We start from the raw sequence: 20,708 nt of genomic DNA, 5'->3' as shown, positions 1-20,708 counted from the left end.
GATAGGAAAATCTGTTAGAAATTCTAGCATATAGTCACTTAGGCAGAACTTACAATGTGATCTTGATGGAAACCTTGTGTAAGGACCAACAATTATATATGCTTTCTGGACATCATAGTCAGGAGATAATTACTCAGGGTAGGATCTGAATTTATGGATCTTTATCACTTGCCATTTGCTGTTCAACTTTCCAAATACTAACATCATTGAATGAATACATGTGAATTTAAGAACTAAATATAAATATTTCCTCATAATGAAAATGTTCTTGGTTTAGATTGCACAGATTGCACATAGTCCACAGTAAAGGGCAGTGTGGATGCAGCTTGTCTCACCCTGGGAAGATGAGACTTTCCTGTCCTACAGGAATGCTGTGTACAAGGACTTCTGCATTACTTCATGGGGACACTATCCTCTTGCTGCAGACATCCCACTCTGCTTGCCAGCATGTAGGTAGAAGCCATGGTTCTGCCTCCTAGGTCCTCTCCCCAACTGCATTCAGGCACTAAATTTGGGAGTAGAAGGACATAGTTTCTGTATTCCCTTGACTGCCTGGAGCAGGGATCTACCTGGCTGTTTTGTAGGTGACAAGGAGATGAGGAGGCACTTTTTGACTCTTCTTGCGTCTTCTTTTTGACTTCTTTTGGAGTCTTTTTGACTCTGTGTACATTAGTCATAACCAGGCAAAATACATCCCAGGGACAGCACAAACTTGTTCACCTTTCTGAAAGGGTTTTATAAACATTTTTTCTGACTTTTAGAACGAGTCCAGTTCTGCTGAAGCCACTTATGCATGGGATGAACTTGGCCCATAAATATCCGCATTCACCCAAAATGTTATCATCCTAACTGTTTGCATACACAACAGATTTGCAGCACACGCCTTCCATCAAGTTTGGAGATTTCCCTCACATTCTAATGCACCATATCCTGTTAACTGAATGGCAAAGAGTATGAAACAGTGAGATAGTGAAAGGTAGTTGCTTCCAACCATTCCAATCTCTATTATCCTTCATTATGGGGCTTTCATTGGCTCTTAGGCGCAATCATCCAATTTCACTATCTCTTTCTAGCAGGCATAGTTTCAAGAACATGAGTGCAATTTCTAAAGGCTCTATCAGTGGTATTTAGCTGGAATTTTCAGGAAGCACAAAACACATCAAGCAGCACAAAGCAATAACAACAATCAGAAAACTGTCTTTTAAAGACATGTACTTAAAAATATGACTGACAACAAATAGCATAGGACTTTGTGTTCCAAATACATCAATTTTTATTCCAAACTAAATGGTTTTTGCTAGTTATGCGAAAAGGATGAAAATAAAATAGAGTTTTTTGTGTCCTAATTACATTATATTTCTATTCTGGACAAAATTATGTTTTCTTCCTTTTTTTGAGAATAGAGAACAAGAAAGAGCACTGGCTATATTTTCAATAAGGAAACATGGATACCCATATTTCTATAGATGAGTACAATGTAATTTGTCTAGATCCAAAGAAGTGATTAAAAATAAATAAAATATAATTGGCAATCAGACTAAAACATGCCATATTTTCCCTCTAATCTGATATTTTCTTTCATAAATAATTGTATATTATGTTCTTCATTTTCCTTTATATTTTGTACAGACACTTGTAAACATTCTTTCATTTCCTTCCTTACTGAGAATTTTTTTTAAATGAAAATATACTTACCCAATGAGAATAAAAATGGCAAAGCAGAGAGGAAGAACAGCCTTAGCAAGCTCTGGCTGAGGAAAACAAAAATAATTTCTATCTCTAAAGGAAGGCTACTGCCCCTTCAGTCCCATTTATGGGTAGATGTGATGCTATATTTAGAATCAGCTGAGTGATTCTCCCAAAACTGAGGTCAGTCTAGTATGTGTTAAAATGGGATTTAAAGGGGGGGAGGTGAATGCCAAGCTATATTTTTAATATTATTTTTTGAGTATGAAATATTTCTTATTTCTAAAAGTGTGATTATTGATGTACAGATAAGGATATTTCCTTCCAGTGTCATGCTTCATGTAAAAGTGGTCCAAGTTTAGAACAAGAAGACTGCATAAAACATCTCACATTTTGTGCCTGGTAGATGGAATTTAAATTCATTACTGCTTTTAAAAGACCCATGAGAAGCCATAAAGTTTAGAGTCTTATTAGCAGAGACATGAGATCCTCCTGGTGACTTGGGCTGTAAACTGAGCCTCCCTAATGTCTCTTTAAGGGCTGCCTGGATTTTGAAGAACATTACTGGAAGATGTTAAGTCATGTCAACTACATAAAAATTCTTGTTAACATGGGTGGAAAGAGAAGGTCCTGTGCCTACTCACTTTGCTTTGCCTCTGTCACTGGTTAGCTTGCTGTTAAAAAAAAATGGCTTCACTTACTGTAGCACAATATATAAAGCATAAAAATACACTTGCATACCATATGCATTTGCATTAGAAAGAGAAAATATACCCAATGTTCATTATGCAGTGTGACTCTGAATACCCCTACTTCCTATTAACTAATACAGAAATTGGCTGACCTCAGAACCTGATAGGCTTTACTCCAAAATGCAGAAGAAGAAAGAGAGGGGAGGAGATTTCATTGAATAAAGAGTTAATTACTGTCAGATATCTGAAGGCAAAAGATATCACAATTCACATGCAAAGGAGTGCATTCAAGATGCATATTAATATATCAAGTGATTCTGGTGTCTGCTACAACAAGCTAAATAAATTATGCTCCTCATAAATCAAACTGGACGTAGAAAAGGCTTTTTAGATCCTTTTCCAAATAAATTGAATTCAATTTGCATCATTTCAGCTCCAATTTCCACAAATTCCCCCATTTTTTAATGCTGGTTAAGGATCTCTCACGTTCTTCTAGCTGCTCTCCCCCAACCTTTAAAAGTTGCCATATTTTTAATGTAGCCCTTCTTCCTTACTCTAGGCATTTTTTAATTATAGAATAAATTTGATACAGTTAGAGTTAAAAGGCAGATATGATGGTATGCATATGTATGTATTGAGAGTAGCTTGTTGCCACAGAGAAAGATGTTAGGGTAATTAACAACCACTTCACTTAGACATAACTCTCTCTTCTCTCCAGTTGTATTTTTGGATGGTGGGGGTTGGTTTTCAGGGGTGCTATTAAGTTCTTATTCTACTTTTAAATTCTTGTCCTATATTTATTATCTAAAAAAATGGTCTTAGGGAATGTGCAGCCTATCCTGTCTGTCTTGGGTTATACTTGGACTCCCTTGGACTGTAAGCTGTTTCTTCAGGGAGTGCTAGGCGATATCAGTCACAAGAGTATACATTCTGCTTTGGGGACTTAAAAAATTCCCCAACTGATGTTTTTGTCTGCCCACCCCGGTGTAGCATGGGGTGTGCTGGGCAGGGAAGCTTGTGCAGACACACCTGCAGTGCTGGTTGCTCCCTTTGTAAAATCTTAGATCTGCTTCTGAGCCCAGCCAAGCTCAGATCGCCACACAGCCCAGTTGAACTGGCACATGAGCAGCTCTGGAGCTCCCCCTGGCCCCCAGGGTGGCCAGAAACAGCAGCAACACTAGGTGGAGGAGGGGAGCAAATGGGACAGGAAGTGTTGTGTTGTGTTGTTTCTCCTTCAAATTCGAAGATGACCATGACCCCAAGAGGTGTTCTTGTGGCCGCCTACAAATTCATTTGGGGGACGTAGAAAGGGATCGGAAATGTCCTGTTCTCCCAGGTGCCTCTTGGAGTAACAAGGAGCAATGGTCACAAAATGACAGAGAGCAGATTTAGGCTAGATATCAGGAAAAACTTCTTCACGGTAAGGGTGGCCAAAATTTGGAATGGGCTTCCGAGAGAGCTGGTGCTCTCCCCCACCTTGGGGGTCTTTAAGAGAAGGCTGGACAGGCATCTGGCTGGGGTCATCTGACCCCAGCACTCTTTCCTGCCTAGGCAGGTGGTCAGACTCAATTATCTGCTGAGGTTCCTTCCGACCCTAGCATCTATGAATCTATGACATTACTGGTTGCTTTGGTTTCTGTGCGCACATGAGTGGCTGATCAGGCCAATCTGTGCATTGAACTGTCTGTGGCACACTAAGCAAGAGATGCCACTTTGCATTGCTTGATCAACAGTGGACGTGCTGCTGTTGCTATTTTTACGCTGTTTGCACTTCTGCTGTGCCTCGGCAGCTCTTCTCCACTCAGAGACTGTAGCTCAGCTATAGATGAGGCTTCTCCAGGTGGAACAATCATGACCAAGATCTTCCCAAGATCTTGGGTCAATGTTGAAATGTTTCAAGGATGACTTGAGAGAGTCCTTGAAATGTTTCTTCTGGCCTCCCTGAGAATGTTTTCCCTCCTCTAGCTCACTGTAGAAGGTCTTCTTATGTTATAAACATAGACTTTTTGCTTATTGCTTTTAATCTTATATATTTTCTTGAGTTTTGCCTTGTCTTAAACTCCATTTTGTATTGCTTTGTAACTTGACATAAGTGTTCAACCTTTGTCTGCTGTGTGTGTGAGAGAATGGGTGTGTGTGTGTCTGTGAAAAAGGAAAACACCAGCTGGCCACTGGCTGAAGAATGCAGACAGATAAAATACAAAACAACAAGAATTCGCCCCAGAACAACGAGAGAACAACGGCAATCAACCTTCAAGAAAGAATACAGTGATAACACAGCAAAAGCCCAGAGGGCTGGGTCAATTGACAAGGCTATAAAAAATGGGGTCAGACATCGATTTTGGGTCTTGTTCTGCATGTCATCCGGGAGCATCAGTTCGTCTGATGAGATGGACCAGCAGGACCCCAGCTCCCTATTCGTGATCAGCTTGGGAGTCTTAATAAGACTGGTAATGTATACCAGTGCAGAACAGAAATTGGGGTATGAATGTGGTGTGTATGTGTGCCTGTGTATCAATAAACACAGCATCTTGCCTTATACTCCCTTATAACATCTCACTCATGATTTGAGCAATTGGCAATTTGTGTAACACTTTGGCAGTCTCTCATCTATCATCCTGGTGACATGGCCTGTCCATCTCATCTGTGAGTTACAGAGAGAATTAAGGAGATGCCAAGAGTAGGGACATGGTAAGGCTTACCTGATCTGGAGATTTTAAAATGTCCCCAGCTGCTGCTGATGGGGAGAGAGAGAAGGTGTAGCTAGGAAAGAAGGTACAGCCACTGTTGCAGTGCTGGTCACCACTCCCTCACCCTCCTTCATGAAATCCTGGAGATGCCTATGGAAGTATTATCTGGGTAATCACTTGTTTAAATATATAGCATGCACTCACCTCACTTATAACCCACTTCCTTTCTCTGTCTCTGGCTGCAATTCAGTAAGAAATTAGGGACAGGATATTGTAGAGAGATACAGAAGCTGAAGGTAGGAATATAGTATATGACATGGCAGGCCTAATGTAGATACTTACATCAGGGAATAGGAAAGGAAAAAGGCATAGTATTTGTATTATGGTGATGTGGTGAAATTTAAATAACAGAAACATCTGACATACAAATAATATTGAGATTTTTCCAGACCTTTATCTCAAAGTACAAAATCAAAAGGAAACACTCAGATTCCTGTCTTAAAATTCACCTCTTCCATATCCCTGACCCTCAGGAAGTGGTTTTCTACTCTATAGTCAAGGTGCCAATAGGATTACTCAGGCATTTAAAACTAGACACATGCTTAATTACATTACTGAATCTGGGCCTTTAAAATGTTCGTTTCACGACTGAACTGTCTTATAAAAGACAACGTAGAATAAGGGACATCAACAATAGGGGACATCCCTTTTCCTTTCACTGGTTTAATCAATGGCCCTCAGGAGCAGGTCAGTCCCCACATACAGGGGCATGCATTTGCCATGGCACAAATAGCAGCAGCATATATGTATGCCACTGTGCACGCCCCTGCCTGTGGGGTTTGCTGAGGGGCAAAATGCCCTGTTTTAGAGAAACTACCATTTCCCCACTCCTGCCACCTCCTGGTGTGATAGACAAGCTGAAAGACACTTAAAGCAGTAGAGTGTGTCATTGGAGGACCCAGCTTCTACTTGCTCCAGCATGTGCTCCCGGAACATGCACCACACCACTTTTTTGTGTGTCAGGTTTTTTTGATACCAGGAGTTCCCAATATCAAAATTGCAGCATGGCAAATGATTGTACATGCACCATTTGTGGTTTCTGGTGCCTCAAACAGTTTTGAGAAGCCACAAACCATACGTGCACACTCCTCTGGATGTGCCCCAGGTGGCCTTACTACGTCTGAATGTTGCCAGAACTTCCTTCCAGCCCCCTAAGGAACTGATGCACCAGCACTGTGTTATATGTGGATGATATATAATTCCATCTTTGAAAATATTTTAGCTCTTGATATCTTTAAAATCATAAGGTATAGATAATTTTGGGGGATTCAGAGGTGTATTGAAAAGGAACCCCAAGCTATACAGTTGTGCTATTCACATAGTCTTACAATAAGACTTTTTCAGGCCATTTCAGGTCAGTGGATGGTGTGTATTGAAAAACTATAGTACTCAATTGGATTTCCTTTGCAGCACCTTATCTTCAAGTAACTTCCTTAGTCCTAGTAATGCAATAAAGACAAATGCAAATTCTGCTTAGTCAATATACCAGACTCTTTTCTTCTATTCTCCCTCAATCACTCTATCCAAATTCGCAGATGATACCAAATTATGGGGTAAAGTTAACACACTAGAGAGTAGGGAACGAATCCAGGCAGATCTGGACAGGTTGGAAAAATGAGCAGAACAGAATAGGATGCAGTTCAACAAGAATAAGGCAAAGTGCTGCACCTAGGGAAAAGGAATCACCAGCACACTTACAGGCTGGGGGAAGACCTCAGCAGCACAGCAGCAGAAAGGGATCTCGTTATTGTTGACACCAAGATGAACATGAGTCATCAATGTGATGAAGCGATCAGTAAAGCTAACCACACTTTATCTTGCATTAGTAGGTGAATGACAAACAGGTCAGGGAGGTGATACTTCCCCTTCATGCGGCATTGGGCAGGCCGCAGTTGTAGTACTGCATCCAGTTCTGGGTGCTGCACTTCAAAAGGGATGTGGATAACCTTGAGAGGGTCCAGAGCAGGGCCACTCGTATGGTTAGGGGCCCACAGGCAAAGCCCTATGATGAGAGATTGAGGGTCCTGGATCTCTTCAGCCTCCACAAGAGAAGGCTGAGAGGTGATCTTGTGGCTGCCTACAAATTCATCGTTGGGGGGAGAGGAAGGAAGGAATAGGAGATGCTCTGTTTACCAGGGCATCTCCTGGGGTAACTAGGAACAACGGCCACAAACTGACAGAGCAGATTTAGGTTAGACATCAGGAAGAACTTCTTTACGGTGAGGGTTGCCAGAATGCGGAACGGGCTTCCAAAGGAGGTGGTGCTCTCCCCTACCTTGGGGGTCTTTAAGAGGAGGCTAGACATGCACCTGGCTGGGGTCATCTGACCTCAACGCTCTTTTCTGCCCAGGGCAAGGTTGCAGACTCGATGATCTACTGAGGTCCCTTCTGACCCAAACATCTATGAATCAGGTACTAAGTATTATTATTCTTGAGGTGTGGAAGTATTGCTATGTTGTCAGATGGGACACTGCATCTTATTAAAAAGAGGAGAACAAAAAAAAAGTATTCTGAGTTTCCCAGGCCTGATTATGTCTTGCCATGTCCTTTATCCTCTGAGTGACTAAGTTTCCTGCAGTTTCATGAGAACTGCTCCTATTTATAAAGGTTAGCTAGCCAGGGAGCAGTAAGTATACCATGCGACTTCACTGACAGCACACAACACAGCGAGCAGTGGTCCTGGTGAGGAAACAGATGTGACTGCCAATTAAAGGGAGGTTGGGAATATCCTGCCCACATCTCTTCAAAATTTCATATGCACGCCTCACCAACTTACTGCTGTTCATTTTAATATTGGTTATTGCTTATCTCTTCTTCTACTAAAACCTCATGCAAAACTTCAAGACAAATAAAAGGGGAGTGAGTGCTGTCAGAGTCAATTACAATATAGACTATGGGGAATGTCACAGATTATTTTCCCTATTCTAATTAATGTATGTAAAGGACTTTCAAAGTCTTGGGTTTAAGGTGCTAAATAGGTAAAAAGTGTAACCACAATCCCTTACCTACATCTGATCTGAAGCCTATATTCTCTACAGAGTGGGCACAGAGGGAAACTACATGGGTGGATCTAGGATTTTGAAGAGGGATGCAGATGGTGTGGCACTTCATCATATATAACATAAAAATATTTTTTCTCCAGGTAAAGATAAACTAGAAGCTTTATTAATAAGCTAGGGGCCTAGCACAACATAATTCAATTTAAGATCAAAGCAAAAAAATATATAACTTTATTGGAATACACATTAATTTCTTAGATTATATATTAAGCTTAAAAAAAATAAGCTAGGCAAAAAATAGTTAACATACAGTAACAGGTAAACGTACATCTCTTATTCAGATTCATAAAACAAAATCGGGTCTTCTGTGATTTGACAGTGCCTCCAATACTTCAGGCATTTTCACACCTGAGTTAATATGACCACATCTGAGTTAAGGTTTTAACTGCAGCTAAAACCAGTCTGCAGGGCTGTGTAATAGAAGAGAGACATTATGCAGAATGGCTAACAGACAGCCAAATGGCAGAAGAAAGGATAGTTTTAATAGTGGAACAGGACCATTAAAAGGAGAGAGGGTCATTAACACCTGTGAAGTGAAGAGAGATTAGCAGGAGTCAAGTAGATGATAATGAGTCATGAAGTCAATTGACTCCTTCACTGCTGCCTAAATGGAAAGGCCACTACTTCTCCCAGGAAGTTGGTTTTAAAGTTTGGGTGGTGCAGGAATCAAAGGAGTGGTGCATCTTCACCACTGCTCATTCCCTGGATCTGTCCCTAGGCAGCTATTACTACAAACAAAATCTGTTTCACCTACTAGTCACATAGGCTGCTGACTGACATGAAAAAAAAACAACAAAATAGCATTTTACTGGACGAGAAAGTGCATCAGTTGGATCCAGTTTGCCCAACATCTGCATAGATCAGACACTCCCACAGGGCTTTTTGGTGCTTTTATCCAAAGCTAATTCAATCAATTATTAGATAAAAAAGCTAAAAAGTCCTGCTGAAGTGCCCAGTCTATACAGATGTTGGGTGAACCAGGTCAAACTAATGCAATGCCTCTTCTGCGCATATGCTACACTTGGTGCAGGGGGTGCACTGAGCTGAAAGTAAAGCCCTGTTTTGCTTTGCTTTTTCACATCTGTAAACAGCCATCAGTGACACATATTCACCACTCAGGCATTTAAGCCTTTTGGTGAGATCTTACTATACTTCATTTTGAGTCTAGAATTACACTACTACTCAGCTAAGTGCATTATTCAGCTGTAGCTTAACCACATAACCAAATCTTCAGTCTCTTATTCTGCTCCAGGTCCATAGCATCCTTGCACTCATGCAGGGACCACTTGCACCTTAAAGCCATTCAGGCTTGCACCAGCAAGAGGTTAGCCTTTGCCCAAGATGCAGGTAAGCATAAACCTTTGCCTAAACCGCAGCTGCTGGGATTTTGCTGCTCACTTCAAGTACTGATGCAGCACTACTTGGCAACTAGTGTGCACAAGGACTCCATTCAACCCACATGTTAGAGCCTAAGGCAACTGCAGGGTGAGTGTCAGGTAGAACAAGACTGAGTCAGTATAGGACAGATGATGGAGTGGGACTCCTGAGTAAGGTTGACAAGCTGGTCAACTGACCAGTCAAATACATAGAACTGGTTAATTGACTGTCAATAAACTGGCCAATTGAGTGCATATTTTTGACCAGTCAAAGATTATAGTAATTTTACCAAAAAAAATACAATTTTTGTAGTTCTCAACAGGAATATACATTTTTATTGTTTTTGACACATTTCTTAATGGAAAATTTGTGCTGTTTCTATGTATTATTTGAACCTATTGGGAATTTTTTACAATTTGTAACTGATATTTGACCCATCAATTGACCAAAGTTGATTTGACCTGTCAAATACATAACCCTACCCCTGAGAGATGTATACAGTTAGGTATAGGACAGGCAAGATATCTGTAGTGACTAAGGACAAGGTTACAGACTAAGGGTTAGAGGGGGTAGAAGAGCATCTTATTGGGTCTTATGGACAAGTTAGGGACATCTGAGGCAGGTTATCAGGGATGCAGAACACTTAGACAAACAGGGATAGGAAGTAATCTCAAGCATGGCTGTGGGTGGCTGAACAATGAGCTAAAGAACAGAGTATGATGGCACATATGTCAACATCAGGAAGGCCACACAACTCCCAGGTCTTGGTGAACATGCACTCATAGGTCGCAGAAGGCTGGGGCTAACTGGGCTTAGCCCCACCCCCAAATGCAGGAAAGTGATGGCAGTGCAGAGGTCCACAGGGCAGCCCGGGCAGCGGCTCTGGGTGGCTGCAGCAAGGGACACGTACAAACAGACATGCAGCCACAGCCTGCACACAGCCAGGATCACAACCCAGTAGCACATGGAGCACTGCCTACCACAGCAGGTAAGTCTGTGAAGGGGAAAGAGCATGGGGGAGGGGCCCAGATTTAGGCCCCCATAGTAAGGGAGGAAGGGAAGCAGAGGCAGGAGCAGGGGCTGGGCTGAATGGGCCCCCAGAATGGGTTGTTGGATAGTCAGAGCCCAGGAAGCTCATCCAGGGGCAAAGGGAGGCTCCTGCCACTGTGCACCCCCCAGGGTCTGCACAGGGAGCATGTGCCCCCCAGATTTGTGCATGAGGCAGAGGTGGCTTGCTGCTGCAAGCTGGGGCTCTGCACCCCATTGCCTCTGCCTCAGGAGCCATGCGACACCATGTACTGACACCAGGCAGGCAGGGGACACAGTGCAGCCCAGCGGCAGCAGGCACGTGACATTGCATGTGGCAGCAGGGTGCAGAGCCCAAGCCAAAAGCGGCAGCCCTCCACCCCACACACATATCCTGGGGGCACATGCCCTCCATCCCTCCCTTGGGGTGTGCACAGTGGCAGGAGCCCTCCCCCCCCCCAATCCCTGGACAAGCTCCTCTGACTGTCCCATGACCCGGTCTGGAGCCCCATTCACCCCAGCCCCTGCCCCACTCCCTCCCTCACTGTGGGGGCCTCGATCTGCTCCCCTCACCCCTTCCCCTCCACAGACTAACCTGCTGGGCAGTGTGTGCGTGTGTGTGTGTGTGTGTGTGTGAGAGAGAGAGAGAGAGCGAGCATGCTGAGCCCCCGCAAATAATATTTTCTCCCTCTACCTATGCATGATGTACTCCCTTTACCTATGCATGATGGAATTATGCCATGAATAGGATGCTGGTCAGCAACACCTGGCTCAAGGTCACCATTGTCACGGCCCTGTCTTCCAAATTCAGCCAAAATTCCTCCATGTGGTCCGTCAGCCCTCCTCAGGTTATTCTGCAATGAGAAGCAACTTCCAAGGGAAGTGGTGCTCACTCTTTCCCTTGGAAGCTGGTTCCAGGGTAGTGGTGCTTGCTCCTGCCGTGGGGATCTTCAACAGAAGGCTAGAAAATCTACTAGCCAGGGTCATCTGACCCCAGCATTCTTTCCTGCCCATGGCAGAGGGTCGGACTTGATGATCTGCTCAGGTCCCTTCCGACCCTACCAACTATGAAACTACGAGAATTCACTCCCGATGGCTGCTACACAAGGAGTTCACCTCCCTGTCCCACATTTGGGGGGGGGGGGGAGGGGGAACAAAAAAAACTCTCCAGGAGTTTTTTAATGATCCTGCAGTATCTTGGGACCAAGCAATATATCACAGCCACCTCTCTCTCCCTCTAGAGTATTTGTTAGGATGATCTGCAGCAGATACTATTCTTCTGGCATCTTAGCTTGGGTAGCCAGGGCACCCCTTTCATTGTCATTTGTCTATCATCTTTGCATATGTGATTAAGTCTAACCTCTTCCATCCATGGCTTCTCACAAACCAGGTAAGTTGTGAAGAGAGCTATCGACCCTCTCAAAACACTCTGGCAATGTCGCCATCCACCTTGTGGAACATTACAATACAGCCCTGAAAAAAATCAATGGGATGTTTATGAGTACAGTTGCATTCTGTATAAAAGGGATATAGATGTTGGATTTCCATGATGTGAGGGGCTGAAGGTGATCTGCCCTGGAGAAGGAAGGGGATGGGGTAGCAGTGGCAGAGGAGAACCTAGAGCCCCTGTGAACCACCTGGGTGAGGAATTGCAGGAAGTAATGAGTCTGGACTTGGTATAATTGTTGCTGCCCGGGAATCTCTCCTCTGGGTCCAGATAAGACAGGCATTACTAGTTAACACCACCTTCCCTGGAGGTGTGGGTGGACAGCTTCCCAAGGATCCTTTCTCCCTTAGTGTCTCCCTGTGGAGACATCTCTCCACAGCAGATGTCTCTACCAGGTGTCCCTGGAAGCCCCTGAGTTTGTCATGACAACTGGAGTCAGATCACTGCTGCCTGCCAGTTCTCCCTGGTCTGAAGGCGATGGCAGAATGGGTCCAAAGGATACCTCTGTACCTGTTGATCCGGGCTCTGGGTGTGATTTAAGTAGGACAGGCATTGGATGAACACCCTTTCCTGCACCATTTGGAGGCAGCTGCTGCTAAGGCCAGGTGCCAGCCACAGGGCAGCCACATGGGCTCCCTTACAAGCTACATGTAGACCATAGTCATTAATGATAGTGTGCTCTGTTGTGGAATGAGGTGGATATTTTACACTAGCATCTGTTGCTGGCCCTGGTCCCCACATATGATATCATGCATCTCCAATATAGTGTTCATGGTGACCTCACAACAAAGGGACGCCACCTCCTGCACTGTCACCATATTCTGTGCAATGAAGTGATTGATATCAATGACCAGATATCTGGATATCCCTTGTCAATGATCTGAGTTAGAATCATAGACTATTTATACACATACTTTTCATGCTGGGACACGCCAGGAATTTGGCTTATTGGAGCAAACTCGATTAATCGAGTCTGCTCCGCATGCAAGCTGATGTGCACTGTACTGTGTTGTGTGCAATTGTTTAAGCAGTGAAATGCATGTCAGCTCACAGAAAAATGGTGGCAGTGAGCTCTTGAACCAAAACACATCAGATGTGTTTTAGTTCACAAGCATGCAGATGCCATTTCCTCAGTGCTGATGCACATTTCACCGCTTATACAACTGAATGCTCTGCAGTTCCAGGCACTTTTAAAACCACTCAGTGCTGTGGTGCAAGTATGTGTGTGATAGCTAACAGTAGTGAATGTGTGTTAAGGTGCTTGCTGAATGCTCTGTGATGTTTCCTGTGGTTTGTTCATGCATTGTGAAATGTATGCTGTAGCTAAGAGCTTAGTTAAAGGTTTAAAAAACTAGTTTAAGGCCTTGTAAGCCATGACACAGCTAAAATAAACCTTATAAGGTAAATATGAAGGCTTGTACTGCTGTTGGTTAGTCATATAAGGAAAGTTCTTAATGTAAGATTGTCAGTGGCTATGAGCCAAAAGTATAGCTCAGAAGTTATAAATTTGCTAGCACATCCGGGAATCAGCAGAAGGAAGATGCAGCATGGTAAAGGAAGCTATCATTGTAAAGAGAAGCTGCTGACCTGGGTTCGGTGGGCAGGTGGATCTCGAGGAGCCCGAGGACTGAATACCAGGGTTCTTCCCGGTACCCCTTGGACAGCGCAGATCAGGGACGCCTGACTTCGCTGAATTTTGAGAGGCTTCTTGTATACCAGGCATCAGAGGGGACTGCCAATAAGTTGCCAACTCAGAAAATTATTGTCTGTCATCGTTGTCTTGTTATGCTATGCATAGTTGTGTGTTTGTTAAGTCAATAAACCTTTCTTACCTTTTTACTTCCAACCACTCTCTCAATCCCAAACCCTCCCACTGGTGGCTGGGATACATGTACAAATGTGTACAAAAGCCTATAAAAAGGTTGGAAGGGACCTTGGTTGGAAGGGACCTTGGGAGGACATGTAGTCCAATCCCCTGCTCAAAGCAGGACCATCCCCAACTAGATCATCCCAGCCAAGGCTTTGGCTAGCCAGCTCTTAAAAATGTCTAAGGATAGAGATTCAATAACCTCTGTGGGTAACCCATTCCAGTGTTTTACCATCCTCCTACTGAGAAAATTCTTCCTAATATCTAACCTAAACTTTCCTTGCTGCAACTTCAGACCATTGCTCCTTGTCCTGTCAGCACTGAGAACAGTCTAGCTCCATCCTCTTTCAAACCCCACCTTCAGGTAGTTGAAGACTGATATTAAATCCCCTCCTCAGTCTTCTCTTCTCTAAACTAAATAAGCCCAGTTACCTCAGCCTCTCCTCATAAGTTGTGTGCCCCAGCCCCATCACCATTTACATTGCCCTCTACTGGACTTTCTCCAATTTGTCCACATCCATTCTGCTGGGGGGCGGGGGGAGGGAGGAGTGCAAAACTGAACACAGTTCCCCAGATGTGGCCTCACCAGTGCTGAATACAGGGGAATAATCACCTCCCTTGCCCTGCTGGCAACACTCCTACCCCTGCAGCCCAGTATGCCATTAGTCTTCTCGGCAACAAGAGCACACTGTTAGCTCATATTCAGCTTATTGTCCACTGTAACCCCCAGGTCTTTTTCTACAGAGCCGCTCCCTAGCCAGTCACCCCCCCAGCCTGTACTGGTGCAAGGGATTCTTCTATCCTAAGTGCAGGACTTTGCACTTGTTCTTGTCAAATCTTATGAAATTCCTTTTGGCCCAATCCTCCAATTTATTGAGGTCACCCTGAATCCTAGCCCTACCTCCCAGGCTATCTGCTACTCCCCCTAGCTCGATGTTATCTGCAAACTTGCTGAGGGTACACTCTATGCCATCTTCCAGGTCATTGATGAATACATTGAACAAAAGTGGCTCCAGGACTGACCCCTGCGGCAATCTACTTGATACTGGCTGCCAAGTAGGCATTGAGTTTTTGAATAGTACTCTCTGAGCCTGATGCTCCAGCCAATTTTCTATCCACTTTACAATCCATTCATCCAGCCCACACTTCCTTAGCTTGCCTGGGAGAATGTTGTGGGAGATCGTTTCAAAAGCCTTGCCAAAACTCAAAGTGCACCACATCCACTGGTCTCCTCACATCCACAGAGTCAATCACCTCATCATAGAAGGCAATCAGGTTGGTCAGGCATGACTTGCCCTTGGTGAATCCATGCTGACTGTTCCTAATCACCTTCTTCTCCTCCAAGAAATGGATTCCTTGAGGATCTTCTCCATGATTTTTCCAGGGACTGAGGTAAGGCTGACTGGTCTGTAGATACCTGGATCCTCCTTTTTCCCATTCTTAAATATGGGCACTATGTCCATGTGTAGACAAAATGAGAGGTGTGTGTGCATGACACCTTGAAGCAGGCTAAATTCCTTTTGCACTGCTTTAATGGTGTCAGTATTCGCACACCTCAGCGACATATTGCGCATTCATTCCAGCCGCTGTAGGAAATTCAGTGGAGGAGTTTTAGTGCAGGTGAGCCCTCAGCCATGACTTTTTCTGGCTAGTCTGCAACTCTCCACCAGCCATGACATGTACCAGGGCTTATGCTCTCTGCCCATTTACATGTGCAATGCAGAAGTCATGCCAGGCACCTGCTCTGCCCACTTTGATACCAGAGATGTATTACTCATGCATCCAACCTGAAGATATTTCTGGTCTCAGTGTTGGTAACAGTGGAGGTGGCCATACATTGATCTGAAGACCTGTACCTGAGAGATGCTTCTTGTTTAAGTTTCACTGCCTCCTTCATGCCCTGCCAGAGGCACATCTTGGAATACCACTGCACTTCTTCTGGATGAAGTGCAAGTCTCTGCACTTCTTCTGGATGGATTAAATGATCTGTCTCTACCATATCACAAAGCTGACATGCTCCTGCAGCTTTCTTTAGAGGAGTGTAGCCTCCACAGGTGACAGTGTGAAGCACCTCTGGATGCTAAGACAGAAGTTATGACTTGCAGCTCCTAGGGGGTGAAAATGGGGCAATGTAAGGAGTGTTGCAGTGGCTCCATCTACTTCTCTGATGTGCTCTGTCCATCTGGCTGCAGCACTGGGCAGGCTACAGCCATTGTCCATTATGCAGTAATTGAAACTGGCCCACCAAACCAGTGCTTGAAACAGCAGAGGATCAGAGGGGTCTCTCTGAGTAGCCAACATGGTTAAGCCAGACCCATTCATAGAGCAGAGTAAGTGAACTCCACTTTGTACTCCTGGCTTAGCTACACAGGAGGGAGCACAGCAGCCCATGGCTGGTCGGTTGTCTAGAGCTGAGGCTGGACCGAGGATATTCCTGACCATTTTGAAAAAGCTCTGGAGATAAGGGCTGCTGTCTGTGATTAAGTGCAGAGCTGTCTCTCTGCCTGGCCCATGTTTGCAAGCTGCCTTTGGAGGTTTGTAAAAATAAAAAGGCTGACCAATGAGGCATGGCTCTGCCTTCCCTCCTCTCCCCTGTCTCCTTAGGGTGTAATTTTACCCTGCTCTTCCTCCCCCACAAACCTACTTTCAGAATATTTAAACTGAAGGGAGTCTCTATGGTTCTGCGCAGCTGCCCTTGTGTGAGATCTCTCTGTAGTAGCTTAGTTCCTGCAGATCCAACATGTGTTTTGGGTGTCTGGGGAGTCTAGGTGTTTGACATTATGGATTCCTACTTGAAATCTCTGGATTTATCTTAAGAATCACATGTAGGTGTTTCCACACCTAAAGGACACCTATACACATGCAGCAAAGCTGCTCTGATGTGCTGTAATTAAAGGACATCAAAGCAGACTCAATTAATCAAGTCTGCTGGTGTGTGCTAATTACTGTGCTCCAGCAGACTCTAACATCTCATGTATCTGTGTCCCCATGCTGAAATATGGTATGGCAGCCTGGCTCAGAATCATTTCTCTATGGGAAAGCCTTGTATAAAATAGGAACCATCTCCAGAGAAGTACAACTCCTACTCTATTCCTACAATGAGGGCATTACTTATATATTCAGGTGGAAAGTCATTAGCGTCAAATCTGGTCACACAAGTCATGGAATGTCTTGCAGCTGCACTGTAGATGTCAATAGGTAAAAGAATTTTGTCCAAAAAGCATAACTGAGGAACTACAAAGGAACTTGTAGGCTATCAATACTTTGCAATAAGTTCCTGTATATATATATATATATATATATATATATATATATATATATATATATATATATATATACACACACACACACACATACACACACACACACATATATACATATATACACAGACTCAATTAATCAAGTCTGCTGGCGTGTGCTAATTACTGTGCTCCAGCACATAATATATATTATATTATATTATATTATATTATATTATATTATATTATATTATATATAATTGTAAAGTAGATTATTCCATTCTCATTGAGGACTAGATTACCTTGTATTTACCATGGGGCAAGCAAATGCATATGGGCAATTACCATAGAGCAGGGGTGGCCAACCTGTGGCTCAGGAGCCATATGTGGCTCTTCAGAAGTTAATATGTGTCTCCTTGAATCTTTGCACAAGCACATTGTGACCAACTTCCAAATGGACCAAATGGAAGTTGGTCACTGTGTGCTTGTGCAAAGATTCAAGGAGATGCATATTAACTTCTGAAGGCCCTCATGTGGCTCCAGAGCCACAGGTTGGCCACCCGTGCATAGCATATCTGACTGTACGTTTACAGCTTATTTACCTTATTAACTCATTTATGTGCCCATACCCCTTCAGACACACACACATACACCCCTTTGGGTTACACAAGTTCTAGTCATTATTTTGGGGTAAATACCATATTAACTTGACTACAAGACAAGGTTTCCCCCTTCCCCCCCACATTAGCCTAGGAAAAAAAGGATGATCCTAGGACCTGCAAGAAGAATACCCAATTGCAGTCATGAGTGGAGAACTAATTAGCACATGGATCTTTTGCAGTAAGGTATCCCAGAGAGGTGATGAAAGCTCTGTCCTTGGAGGTTTTAAAAACTCTAGTAGAAAAAACTTTGGCTGGGATGATCTAGTTGGGGATGGTCCTAAGTAAGGGGTTAGACCAGATGACCTCCTGAGGTCCCTTCCAACCCTAACTTTCAATGATTCTATCTGGAGTACACACATGTACTAAGCAGTGCTGAGTTGTAAGGTCATCCTGGCTTCAAATGCTGTTAACTCTGCTGGGCCCCAGCCAAATGAAATATATGGTAAATCAAGAACATTTGGCTTTGAACAAATATAGTACATAGTTTGTACTATATATAAGTAGGTACAAAAGTGGTGCTTAAAAGTGTTATGGAGTACCTGTGCTAAAACTTGCAGCAATTAAAAAAAAAAAAAGAAAAAGAAAAAGGAAAATGCATCAATTCAGGATGAACAAAGTCTATAGGTACCTCTAATAATGTGCCTATATGCAAATAACTGCAGGTTTGTTTATTTCAAAACCAGTGTTTTCATATTTCCCCCTCACTTCCACGTGTGCAGGAAGAACAGGAGCTGATAGTAAGGAAGGGGAGTAAGGGGAAAGATGTTGTGTGGGGAAGGGCAAAGGGCAAGGGGGATACTTGACCCCCAGATTTATTTCCCCGGCTGGAGGGGAACAAATTCAAGGCAAATCTCCAATAATTAGATTCTATACCTGGAAAATTATAACAAATTTATCAATTTTCCATATATAAAATCTAATTATTGGGGAGTTTTCTTGTTTTTGAGTAAATATCGTATTTTAAATCCCAAACTGTTTTTGTTCTAAGAGCCTAAGCCAATGCCTGTTGAAATTAATAGAAATAGTCTCATTGACTTTCACAGACTTTGGATCAAATCCTAATTAATTATGTTCCTCTTTAAAGAGCTGACATTGAATGTGCCAAGCTAACCCTGAGAATATATTGTTGCCTAGAGCAGCAAAACAACACCCACTGTTTATTTCTGAGTGATGAAGGCCGTGATGAGAATACATTTCCACTTTGCTTAGAGCAGCATAAAAGACCTGAAAGCTAGTCCTCCATTGACAATGTCACTTTAATTAAAATTTAGTTTGGGCCCAGTGGAATGGTTTAACTAAATGTGCCTTTAGATAATGCCTAGTGTAAACCAAATTAATTACAGTATTTATGACTATACATACAAAAGCTAATCTAAATTTTTAAAAGTCAAAATTCTTTTAAGTTAACCAAGTGTGTGGGAAACCTCTTCATAAAGCTTAAAGAAATCAGTGACTTTCAATATTAACGTGACTAGCCATACTACAAGACCAAGAACAAATCCCTGTGGGACACAATACAAACACAGCTGCTCAATGACAATTCTGCATTTACAGTTATATTCAGAGGTCTTATCATTTAGCCAGTTTTTAAAATCTTTTTGAGTGTGCCATATGCATATTTCATTCATTAATATTTTAGTTTCTTTATTAAAATATTATGAGGCAGTACGGTAAATGTCTTGCAAAAGTCAAATTATAGGATATCAACACTATGACATTTAGCATCCAAATAGGTGAGCTCAATAGAAAAAAAATCAATTTGTTTAAAAAGATTCTTTGCACCATGCTGAATCTGCCACTGAAGCCTCCGAGCTTTACTGCCAACTGCCATATGTAGGGTGATGGTCTAGTACATGGATGCTCAACCCCCAGTGCCGGGTCACACCCCCAAATTTCTAGCCCCATGGGAAGTCCTGGGCTTTATGTGCTGGCAGAGGCCAGGAGGGGGAAGTGCTGGATGCCAGGGCCCAATCCGTGTGGGAGGGCAGGGAGCGGGTGGTGCCCAATCCTGGTTAGCTGAAGCAGAGTGGTGCTGAGTCCCCCAAGGACCAGTCCCAGTAGAAATGGACAGTGCTAGGCCACCCAGGATTCAATCCCAGTGCACAAGGGTAGGAGGGGGTTGTACTAGGATCCCCAAGACCAGTTATATTGGGAGGCAGTGGTACCAGGTGCCCCAGGGCCCAGTCCCAGAATGTAGGGTAGAGAGAGGGTGATGCTACCCCCAGGGCCCAGTCCTAGTAGTTGGGGCTCCATCCAGCCCACGGAGCAGCTGCAAGCCACTCGTTTTGCTCACAGCGCTAAAAGGTTGAGTAGCGCTTGTCTAGTAGACTAATGCTATCTACAGACTCTTCGCCCATGACCAATACACAACTCAGCAATACACAACTCAAACCTTCTCTATAGATCAGCATAGAGCAGTTACTAAGCATTACTCCACAACATGCCAAAAGTTGTAAAATAGGCCTTATGCATTCTCTACAACCAAATCTTTTCCCAGAACTTAGCATTTCTGCTGAATTTTAGTTTTTATAGCCCACAGAGAGCTAAAGGGGTTAGAATCTCAACACAAACTATGAGGAACTGGGCCAATTTATTCAGGTGGCATTGCCTTCCAAATCTAAAATGCCACGTTTTCTGAAAAACAGCTGTCTGATGGAAGGTCCTCAGAAATCTGTCTATTTTGAACTGATCAGCTGCCTTGGATTTATCAGAGAATGAGAGGTGTGCTAGGTTCTGTGAAATACTTTGCTTGTGTAAGGAAGCCTTAAGAGGAAGGTAAGGTAATTCTGTGAACTCAAATAACTTCAAAACCTGAAATGTCTGATGACTGAGCTGGAAATTTTGAATTGTATGATATTGCTCAGTTTTATATAGGTATGGGTTTATTCCTACTAGAGAGCTCC

At 43.4% G+C, this 20,708-nt stretch overlaps 1 protein-coding gene across 1 annotated transcript in view; it reads right to left on the bottom strand.

Moving 5' to 3' along the window:
- MYOM2 (myomesin 2) overlaps positions 1-1,767 on the bottom strand; it is a 108,774-nt gene extending 107,007 nt beyond the window's left edge. The window contains exon 1 of the mRNA XM_006260944.3: positions 1,696-1,767. The gene's annotated coding sequence lies outside the window, so the exon portion shown is untranslated. The remainder of the gene's footprint in view (positions 1-1,695) is intronic.
- Positions 1,768-20,708: the final 18,941 nt, after the last annotated feature.

The sequence above is a fragment of the Alligator mississippiensis genome, chromosome 1 (assembly GCF_030867095.1).
Source record: "Alligator mississippiensis isolate rAllMis1 chromosome 1, rAllMis1, whole genome shotgun sequence".
Lineage (NCBI taxonomy): Eukaryota > Metazoa > Chordata > Crocodylia > Alligatoridae > Alligator > Alligator mississippiensis.
Note: the sequence above shows the minus strand (reverse complement) of the source record. Positions and strands in the feature narration are given on the sequence as shown.